Genomic DNA, 11,305 nt, shown 5'->3' with positions numbered 1-11,305 from the left:
TTCCATCTTGACCCTGAGGTTTCCCCAGAATGAACAAACCAGGAACAGGCACCTCAGGAACAATGTGTGACCCTTTTCACCTACCATATGCCCACTGCGCCAGAAGGTCAGCCATTGCTATGTTTAGTCATGTAAATATCACAGCCATTCAGAGCAAATGTTTCTCTCTAGCCTTCCGGGGGACTTGAATATTGAGAACAGAAACATGCTTAGCGTCAGAACAAATAATGACAGATATACACAGTCCCACTTACAGCTTTGTTCCCTAACGAATGGGGAATGAAGCCTGTGAGCTGCAAGTGTTTACTGTGTGTCAGTGACCTATTAGAGGCTTAAAAGCTCTGAATGCGAAGAAGGGATTGGTCAGTTTTATACTGGCGTATTTCCTTGCAGTCAAGTTGAGAAACAGTTGATATTGGGGTTCCCCAGTGTGGTGGTTTGAACGAGAAAGCCTTCTGTTTTCTCAGATGTTTTGATCTTGAACCCCATTCCGTGGCACTGTTTGGAGAGGCTTAAGAGGTGTGGCTTTGTTTTGGAGGATGTATGGCTCTGGGGGTCAGCGTTGAGAAAGAAAAGACTCTCTCCCTTTCTTCTGTTTCTTTACTGTGGTTCTGACCCTGTGATTCAAGATGTGAGCCCTCAGCCTACGCCCCAGCCTGCAGTTGCTTGTTGCCAGGCTTCTCCTCCAGGATGAACTCTCATCTCTCTGGAATTGAGAGCCAAGCAAACCCTTCTTTGAGTTGCTCTAGTCATGGTGTTTTAACACAGCAATAAAAAAAAACTAAATAATGTGTGTGGGTTCCAGCTGCATTTAAAACAACAGCCTGACCCATGAAGATGCACATTGCTTAGGCAGGGTGCCCAGCATCTAAGTTTTCAAGTACTTTTGCTCAAGAAATGCCCAGAAGTTCTAAAATAGAACATGAAACAAAGATACTTGCTTATTAATTTACCCATGATTATTTGGTGACTCTTCCTGACAGCTCACTTAGCACTGGACACTGTCTGCATATTATCATCCACGCAGTAAAGTCTCCCCAATAACTCCATAGGACATCCTGCTGGCAGCCGAGGCAGCTGATAGGACCTCACAGCTGGCTGATGGGATATCTGGGGTTCCACTGTTGTTCCGTACAGTAACTGAGTGATCACTGTGAGCACCAGATGGCAGCTGCTCTGTCATTAGGTGACCTGACTCCCACAGCTTCCTCACTAACTTGATGCCTATTAAACAAGATGGCTGATAGGTTTATGAAACCGGGCAAACTTCATGTTTGCTATCTGGTTGGAGGACAAGAAACTCTCTAAGGACACAGTGCAGAATTAAACCTAAAATTAAATAATTCATTTCTTAGTTTATGATCTGTATATTTTGTCTTTGTTCTTCTATTTCTAAGTACATATTGATTATTTCGTATTGTTTGGGGGGTTAGATACAGCATATAAAAAGTGATTCACTTTCTTTTGCATCCAAAAATTATTTTAGACGTGGACTTGAGCTCAAAATAATTATAGTGTCAGCTGTAAATGTTCTTTACCTTATAGAGGTGTGTATAAAGTGCTACAGCACTTGGGGGGGGGGGAAGAGAATTAGAGACCTTGAAGAGGGAATTGACCTTTGGGCCAGACTTTGAAAGTTAGATAGGATATAACGTAGGGAGATGAGTCAGGCTGTGAGTACTTGCTAGGCAGGAGGAATAGAAAATGTTGGGAGAAATGAAAAAAAGTAACTGGCAGAAATTAGAGATGACAAAGAGTAAATGGGTTGATTTTTTTTAAAAAACGCATTTCCAAGGAGTTTATCATCATTTTAAAAATCACTTATGAAAATTGGAATTTTATTATTTTATTGTATTTATTATAAAAAGAATATATGAATTAGAACATCACCTTGCACCTCAGTATCAAATAATGAGTTAATAAAAATAATTTCTAAAACATATTTTAGAAGGCCCAAAAAGAAAGAGCTTGGTAAGAAATCTTCACAAAAATGAAAACTGTGGCTCCCATCAGAATATTTGTCTGAGAGCTACTGCATTTTGTTTCTGGGCATCTTTCTGACCTAGTTGGTGTGACCTATCGCACATTACCTTTTTACTGAATGTAATCCAACAAGCATCACCCATGTTGTGAGATGCTCTTTGAAAGCACTGTGTTTAATGGCCTTGCCCTCCTTCATCTTGGGGCTTTGTCAGTTTACTGTGCCCTGTTCTGCTGTTGGAGGTTTGGAGTGGTCCCTGTGGTTTGCTGATGCAAGCTGACTAACAAGCTGGCCTTTGTACTGCGCATGTGGCAGAGCACCTGTAACACAGCTGAGATGAAGGCCAACTTGTTTAGCTGCAGGGAGCCAGGAGGAGACGAGAGATTTCTATGCCTGTAAAGCCGTGATTGGATAGCGGAGTACATTGTAGGGCTTCTAGGGATACAAATATTTAGCAATATAGGTCATATTTTCAGAGAGTTTCTGAAAGGGCCACTGATATTCTAGCCTGTGGGAAGGAGACTCTGATGCCTTTCCACTTCCTGTCAAAGTTAAGATTACTAGTAAAGGACCCAAAAGCCTGCTCTTCCTGTTGCGTCTCCTAGTTGTGAGGAAGAGAGAGGCAAGGACAGCGTGCTCTTTGATTTACCTCAAAGATGAAGTGGGCAGGGGGGATGGGACACTGAAGACAGGGAGGAACGCCAGAATCTCTGCCTAGTGTCAATGGGGTCCCCATCACTTCTCAGGTGGTATTAACACCAGCAAGAGATTGTCGCTAGGATTTTAAAACATAGGCACCCTGACAGAGAAGCCCTGCTGCCTTGCTTGCGTTTCCAGTGTTGTCCGGCACCTTTGCTGTGGCCGGTCCGTTCTATGACCCTGGCATGCATTTCAGCGGTTCTTGTCTTTATTCTTTTTTCCTTAACTGCCACTTCACGGAAAGATACTAAATTGGAGGAAACACAGGTCGTCAATGATAACTCGACAGTAAATGCAGCCATAAACATATTTTTGCCCTCCACAGAAGGTGGTACTGTGGCAGGGTGCTCCCAAACTACCATGTGATCGCAAAAGGCTGAGATGCACACTTTGTTGTGATTTACCTAAAGAACTCTGAGCTAGAGTAAAGATACAGCTGCCCCATGAAACTAAAAAAAAAAAAAAATTTTTTTTTTTGAGCAGCATACCACATATTACATAATAGATGCTGTTTTGAAAGTTTCCCCAGAATTAATTTCCCATATTAAATCATGTCTCAGGCTTTCTCAGGAACTTTGCTTTTTAAAAGAACTGTTAAATTTTGTAGCAAGAGTGGAGTTTCGTAACACCAGTATGCTGACTCTGGGATACAGACGCTCCACTGTGATGGCTCTGTGGTCGAGTAGCTTGAGGCCTCAGTTTCCGCCTCAGTTTCCTCCTTCAATTGTAATTCAGTCACAGGGCGTCTGTCCAGGTTAGAGCAAGGACACTGTGTAACCTAGTATTTGAAGTTGTCAGTTTTAACACTTCACAAACATTGCTATGAGTATGAAAATTACCTAATTATATTCAGGTAAAATAACATTTTGGATTTGGTGGTTTTTTAGCTATGATCCATGTCTGTTGGGTTTGTTACGTTAGCATATTTAAAAGAACCCATGGCTTACTAGGTATAAATGATAGAATGTTCTGGTCTTGAACTATGATGTTAAATAGATGTTAAAGTAAAACTGAACTCTAAAACCTTTCACTCTTACGTTCACCACATATTTTATTGCCTAAATTCTCCTCAGAAAGCATATGATCTTATCTTTAAGCTGGCGGTCTATTTAGTGCGAAATAGAGATGTAAATCTTTTTCTTAATTAAACTGAGGATGAGTTAAAAACTAGGCTTCTTAGAAGATCCTATACAGAAAATGCATGTCTTCCTTGTTGACTAGGTTTAATTGGAAAAAAGTGGACGGGCAGATGGCTCTGAGGGTAAAGATGTTGCTATGTGATGATACAAACTTGAAGGCCTGAGTTCGAGTTCATGCACCTACATTAAGGTGGAAGGCTAGAATCAACCCCATAAAGTTGAGTTCTGACCAACACATATAAGCAGTGACATACATGTGTTCTCATGTATTCCTGACCCTCATAGCACACATGCATGCGCGTGCATACACACACACACACAAACACACACACACACACCTTTTTAATTTAAAGAAAACAGTAATGTGGAGGCATCGACACTACACTTGGAATAACTGTTCCATGGTTGTGTTATTTCTACAGCCAGTGATTTACCAATGATTTCAGACACTCAGGCAAAACAAAGAGAGAAAATGCAGCTAAGTGTTGTAAATGGCTGGTAGCCATTCCCTGCTACAGAATGTTGTTGTAAAACCCAGATGCCCTCACTTAGAGCCTGAGTCACTCTTCAGATCACATGGTCTTCCTCTTACTCACTCCTTGGAAGAGAAGAGAATCCATTAATTTGAGAGGAAGCAAAACCTGACATCAAACAGGATCGAGAATAAAACGAAGGGACGTAGCTTTGTTTCTGTGGGGGAATAGTGGCCACCACTTCATCTTTCATTAAATCATTTACTCCTTTCTTAGATACTGTCTGGTTGTCTGCTCAGTGCCTGTTACTGCTAGGGGCAGGGACTAGAGAACAGAGAAGGAGGGAGTCACAGGCAAGTGAGACTGGGATCTTTCTCTGCCAGGCTGCTCATACACTAAAGTGAACGTGTGGGTTTTCATAGTAATTAGTGTCACCCAAAAAGTGATGCTACAGTTTTATGTGCTTGCTTGAAAACAAAATCACCGATGGCGGATTCAGTTCTGGCGTTCTGTATTTCCACATTTCTAGCAAGGATCACTTTGCTAGTTTCTAACTGCCCGCCCTCTTCTGTCCTTGGGTATCCTTCCTCCCTCATGATAGGGTCTTATGAAATCCAACCTGGTCTTGTGCTCACTATATATATGCAGAGATGGCATTGACTCCTGATCCTCCTGGCTGTATCTCCCGAGGACAAGCACTAGAATTACAGGAAAGTGCCGCCATACCCAGCTTGGATCTTCTCTGTGTTCCTTAATAATATCGTTCTGTATAACCTGATGAGAATGGATGTTCCACCCCCAGAGGCTGCGGAAAAATCTCCTTTTGTTCTTCCTTGTTTTCAAAGACACATTAGGTCACCTTTGCTAAGCATTACAAAATCCAGGTGGGTAAAGTCCTAACAGTGGGGAAGCAGTCATTAACAAGGTGAGAGACTAGGAGCTGTTAGCCTTGAGTCCATTGCATACAGAGGGTTAGATCCCGATGGAGACGAGGAATCATAAGTAAAGGATAAAGAACCAAACTGGTAATCATTACATGGGCTTCCAGAGAAGGGGGCGTGAGGGGGCAGGTAAATGTGTCTCTGACCAATGGCCTGTACCCTTCTGTCCTCCAACGTTACGCTGGTGGCTTACCTTGCCTCCTCACATGGGGAAATCTACTTCCAAGATTGATTCTTCGTTAGAAAAATCATTACTGCAGATGAAACTTTATACAGTGATGTTCTTGTTTCCACAAGAAATAGATACAAGATCCAAAGGGGGTCTCTCAGATGGCTTTTTCTCTACCTCTTGCCATCCAGTGGGTTAATACTCTTGTTAAAGGAGCCCTTTCATTATGCATTGTTTTTTAAGGTCTCAAAAGAATCATTTTTGGTCAGGCTGGGACAGCTGTGCTTAACTGTGGTACACCGAAAAACAACCAGAGGTTATTATTTTAAGCTGGCATGGCGTATGCTGCTCTGCTTGGGAAAGGAGATGCAGAACAGAGGGACTTGGTTTCCAGTGTGGTAAAACAACCTACATTGACATTGGTTCTCGTTTACAGACACATGAAGAAAGCCATTGAGAACCAGAAGCTTTCAGGGCAAGTGTGGTAGGAGTAACTTTAATATATATACATATGTATGCATATATATGTAATATAAATGTAAGCCATTTAGAAGATTTTAGTGACTGGAGAATTTTTACTCTGATCACAATGCCATTATTTTAAATAGGCCAATCAGACTTATTCTGAAGATATTTGTTTATTTTTAAGATAATTCAGTTATTTCTGACTCGAGAATTCTTGTGAGTAACATTGAGCTCTGGTGTGTATTGTTGAATCGAAGACAAAACTAAATTATTATTTTTTTATTATTACTATTACTATTATTATTATTATTATTATTATTATTATTATTATTATTATTAGCAGCTTTCTGTGGCCCTCAGGAAATACAGCTGTGTTTTCACCTCTTTGGTGTAGTACTATCCTTCCAGTGCTAGCATTTTGTAAACAATGTAGAAGGATGCTTAGAATCCAAACTTTAGATCCTTTCATATAATAAATTGGTTTGTCTTGGTGTGTGTTCATATTGCTAAGATAGAGAAATGGCTCCTGCAGTTTTCTGTCTGCCAGCAAATCAGTTAAGTACAATACTGTTTTAGGAGACAGTTGCTTCTCTATGTGACACACCAATCAGCTTTCCCTGCCCAAAGCGTGAAGGTAGTATGCGCAATAAAAGCTCTGAGCTTTAGAGGCAAGAAGAGCACTATGTAGTGTTTCTTCCTGTTTCTCTCACTGGAAGGAGGGAGGATAAAGGCTGGATCACGTGTGGCTCCTTGGAGCTAATGAGTCAGTAGATAAATTCTGTAAAGCTATGGCCATGACCAAACCCAAGTCAAGGTCAGGGTTTCTTGCGGGGCTTAGGATGCTCTGCAGCTGCTAGAAGAGTGTAAATGCCTCGCACGGTTCTGGAAGTGGAAGTGGAGTGGGTAGTCTTTTTTCTGTTCTATTCATCATCCTTTCTACTTTGGAAGCCTCTTTAGCATAAATGTATAGGTGTGTCTGTTTCTGGTATAGAAACTTATCCAGTGTTGTTGGTGAGATTCTTTTTGTTTTTGAGTACCTAGATGAGTCAGATCTTGAATTGGTCCTTTCTAATTTGAGTGCTTTTTTTTTTTCATTCAATTGCTTTTATGTGTCCTGGGATTATGAGATACCATGTGTAACTCACTGCATTGGCAAGTTTTTGAAATTATCTTGGAGTTAAGAGTAGATATTTCCCATACTTATTTATTGAATGTAGATGCCTATGTTTGGGTAATCTATCAATAATTAGAGTTGTTGAAACTAGCCAGTCATGGTGGTGCAAACCTTTAATCCCAGCACTAAAGAGATAGAGGCAGGTGATTCTCTTTGAGTTTGAGGCAAGCTTGGTCTACAGAGTGAGTTCCAAAACCACCAGGACTACACAGAGAAACCCTGTCTCGAATAACAGAAACAAAACAAAAAAAAAACATAATCGCTGGAAATATGTGCATTTGTGGTATGTTTCTATTCATAAGCCTACACACCTCTCATGAAAATTCCTTCCCTGGGGATGTGTCAATATCTCCTCTGTCTTCTCCCCCTCCTTTATAATATCCCCTAAACAGCCCAAGGTATGATTCACTAGTGTTCCCCCTGGAGAACTGACAGGTTTATTGGGCTTACTTGCAGAGCATGAATGAAGAATTGCTCATAAACATCGGTGCCCCGACCCTGAAGTTGGTGATGACCCCTGCTTGGTGATGGCTTCCCCACAGACGCATAAAAGGCATTCCCTTCTGCTAATTTTCCTCAGCTAGTGTGCTGTAGCCCTGCTAAGGTTCCCACAGCTCCCAGAGCTCATGTGAAATTAGGCAGAGTTGCATACAAGAGTTTGGGAAGTGCAGGAGAGAGTAGCCTGAACCTAAGGTGAGGGTCCAGTTGCCTTCCCTATATGCTCCTTGCCTGAGGGAAGGCTAATAATAAACAGGTCTGCCCATGACGGTAGCTTGTGGGTAGGCACAGCTGAGCAGATGAAAATGGCAGATGTGTTGCTCAGAGGTTGGTGTTCTACAATTGCTCCTTGTAAAACTTGTGCTGAAGAAACAGGTCATCCTGTGTCACTTTGTTTCTATGGTATATGGGGGGAGGCAGATTTAAATGTTCCTTTGGCTTCTGGCGTTGCATCCCATCATCTTTTCTTTAAGCTGGGGGCTTCTGCAAATGTTACCTAAGGGCATCTAAGGTCATCCAGGACCTGCCTTTCGTTCCAGGAGAAAAAAATACCTGTTCTGTGGGCAGTCATTTAAGCCTTGAAATGTCTACAACAACCTCATTGCAATATACTATGAATGTGTCTTGTTGTTTCATGTCTGCTGCTTTAAAACATAAAACCACAACGTGCAATGGGAGTAAGAGAGCTGAGGACCTTTTGAGTGAGGTTACAATGAGTCCTGACTTCAAGGATGAAACATTCTAAAGCTCTGTTCTAATTCTACAGAGACCAATCAGGGGTAGTGTGTCATGAGTCAATGTCTGAGTGGGTCTGTCTGTTAATGTAACATCTCCTGAGACTCGTATGGCATCTACCCAAGCAGGCTTCTGTGGTCATCTTCCTGGACTCCTGGCTGTGAGCCAAGGCACTTACAGCTCTTGCCAGGTCTTCTGTTTGTGAATCAAAGAATGGTATCCTTTGGGTGATGTTCTGATTAGGGATCCTCCGTGCATGTGAGGCAGTACCTTTCCATAAACAAGGATTATGGCATTCCAACAAGTGTATTATCAATGGTGATTTCACAGCTGGAGAGATGGCTCTATAGTTAGAAGCAAACGTTGCTCTTGCAGAGGACCCAGGTTCAGTTTCCAGCACCCGTGATGTTCACAATCATGCATGATTCCAGTTCCAGGGGATCTGATGCTCATGGGTACTGCACACACATGGTGAAAACATACACACAACACACACACACACACACACACACACACACACACACACACACACACACACACATTAACTTGAAAATGATTTTATTTTGGGAAAACAAAATAAAGACAATCACAGGACAATAATTTCACATACTCCCAAACAACAAGCTTTGGTTTCCTGATCACATCAGATATGTTTTACATTTTTCTTAGAATTCACAAAGTAGGAAACTTACGTTGGGCAGACCCAGACTCATGGACTCACAAACCAGACGTGGCTGTTTCTAAACCAACATTCACCTCTCCCAAGAGGCTCTCAGGAAACAGGAGGGTTTAATGAAGAAAGCCAAAGCCATTATTAGCACTTGCATCAGGCTTTCCCTTAAGCACATTAGCTTATTTTGCTATCTACTAGGACCATAGCCTATGTTCTCATCTCTTTCCTCTGTGAAGGGAACAAGCCAATACAGAATCAACTGTTTTGATAAGCTCCTAAACAGTTGAGGGGCATTTTTAAAGTCACTCTCTTAGAACTAACAAGCAGTGAAGTTGTTTTGCTGATTTTACTTTTATGAGCCCCAGTTTTATCTCCCACTGCTTATCTGATGTGAAAATGCCTGTAATATTTGAAGAAAAGTTAGTTGAGTCATGCCAAAATCTTAATAACCTTAGGCTTTTCTAATATTTCAGGCTCTTGGGGGGGTGGATCTCTGTATGCCGATATAGATTTTAATATTATAGAAATGCAACACTGACCTTTCCAGAAAGCCTTCACAAAATTACTCCGAGATATAAGCTACCAGAGCGATGGGAACGCTGTTGAACTGAGAGTACACATGACTGATTTGCATTTTGTGGTTTATCTTGTATCTAATATTTTTTTTCAGATCCCTTGTAGTTTTCTTTCCTTTAGGCTAAACAACACTAATGTTCATATTTTTAAGCTGGGGGGAAAGGCAGGGTTTTTTTTTTTTAAGTTGTGTTTTCATTTCGTGCCAGCTCATTTGACTGTGGTTGACGAGATTATTGTCTGGATTCTAAGAGGCTTTGTGCTTCAGAAATGAGTTGACAAGATAGGAAACTCCACCAGTTTGTTTTAGCCTTTTAATTTTAAGACGCTTTGGGCATGGGGGCCTGAAGCAGCTGCATGTAATGGTTTGTGACAAGTATTAATTCGGGATATTGTATTCAGTTTATAAAACAAAATGATTACTATTTGGCACACAAACTGTGACTTTCCAAAATTGATGTTGGCTAGAATCCTGAAATCAGAGCTCTTTGTCTTCTAGAGATTGGCACAGAGATGACTAAAAATGACTAAAATCTGAAGCTCGTAGCTCTAACTTTGTTATTTGCTGTCAGTTCTGGTTTAGGGTGGAAAAGGGCTTAGGAGCTATAGTCAGTGTGAGTCATAGTTTGTCAACTGCTTTCCGTGCTCTTCTTCGTGGCCTGTTTCGAGTCCTTTTTACAAAACAACCCCAAAAGATGATGGTGCCTTAGGAAGTAGAAAGCCTTTCTTTTTAGTAGCCTCAAGACAATCTGCAGATGGGAAATGGGGTAGGTGCGCCCCAACAGCCAGCCATTCTGCAACAAACTACTCACCCCTTGAGACCAATATTCTTTCCAGAACCAGGACACAGTTCACTGCATACCTGAGGTGAGGGAATGTTTATACTTTGATTCACAGGAATTTGTAAGGAGCCTGTAGTACCATAGTGGCTTGTACTAAGCCAGTGTAATTCTCTGAAAAACAACAGAAGAGCAAATGAATCATATCTGCCACCAGCAAACAATCCTTTGGTCACCTCTCAGAAGAAAAGGTGACCATCTGCGTCTTTAAGTAGATGGTAGCATCTCCGCTATGAAACAGCTCACTTCATTTTAAGGTAGGTCTTCATGTTCTGATTATTTATAGTCCGGTTTCCTGGCTGGGCATATGACTTATATGATAGAGAACTTACCTATCTAATGCAAGGCATTAGGTTTCAGTCCTGGCAGTGCTGAAGTAAAAATGAACAAAATAAGTAGATGAACAAATAAATAAATACAATCAGGATGGGGTTGGGGTACCACTGTCCTCTTTAAAATCATGGCCTCAGTAACCTGAAATTACCCAATAACACCAAGAAATGTCTCTTGAAGACTACTGAATACCAGAATCTAATGGGCTGAGGACCACACCTTTAGCGATGGGCATTAGGAGCAGCACATTAGTCTAAAGCAGAGCAGCATCCCTGAAGATTTTGTCATTGCTTATTGTTACTATGTCTTAAACATTGGATTCATCCTTCCAAAGAGTGGTGAGCTAGCTAGCTATTTGGCTTAGTAGTGAGCTCACTCAGGGCATGTTTGGTCAGCTGACCTCCCAGAAGAAGGCTGATTGAGATGGCTTAAAAAGTGGCTGAATACAAGGGGTGAAGTTCTAAAAAGAGGACAAGAATGGTGATGGCACTTGTTTTCCATGGCAGGAAGAAAAGATAAAGAGCACGAAGTTGGGTAGCACTTCCTGCAAAGAAGGATCTGCAGGATAGAAGCAGAAGGTGAGAGCTAGACTCTAGGAGCTTAAGGAAAATTA

The 11,305-nt window shown here is 41.4% G+C and overlaps 1 protein-coding gene across 13 annotated transcripts in view; it reads left to right on the top strand.

Moving 5' to 3' along the window:
• PLCB4 (phospholipase C beta 4) overlaps positions 1–11,305 on the top strand; it is a 370,866-nt gene that overhangs the window by 198,702 nt on the left and 160,859 nt on the right. Inside the window, exon 4 of one of the 13 annotated variants that reach the window (XM_084776850.1) lies at positions 10,418–10,616. The exons of the other annotated variants lie outside the window; for them this stretch is intronic. The gene's annotated coding sequence lies outside the window, so the exon portion shown is untranslated. The remainder of the gene's footprint in view (positions 1–10,417; positions 10,617–11,305) is intronic. 13 annotated transcript variants of the gene reach the window in all.

Source organism: Acomys minous (assembly GCF_964271855.1).
Source record: "Acomys minous genome assembly, chromosome: 3".
NCBI lineage: Eukaryota > Metazoa > Chordata > Mammalia > Rodentia > Muridae > Acomys > Acomys minous.
Note: the sequence above shows the minus strand (reverse complement) of the source record. Positions and strands in the feature narration are given on the sequence as shown.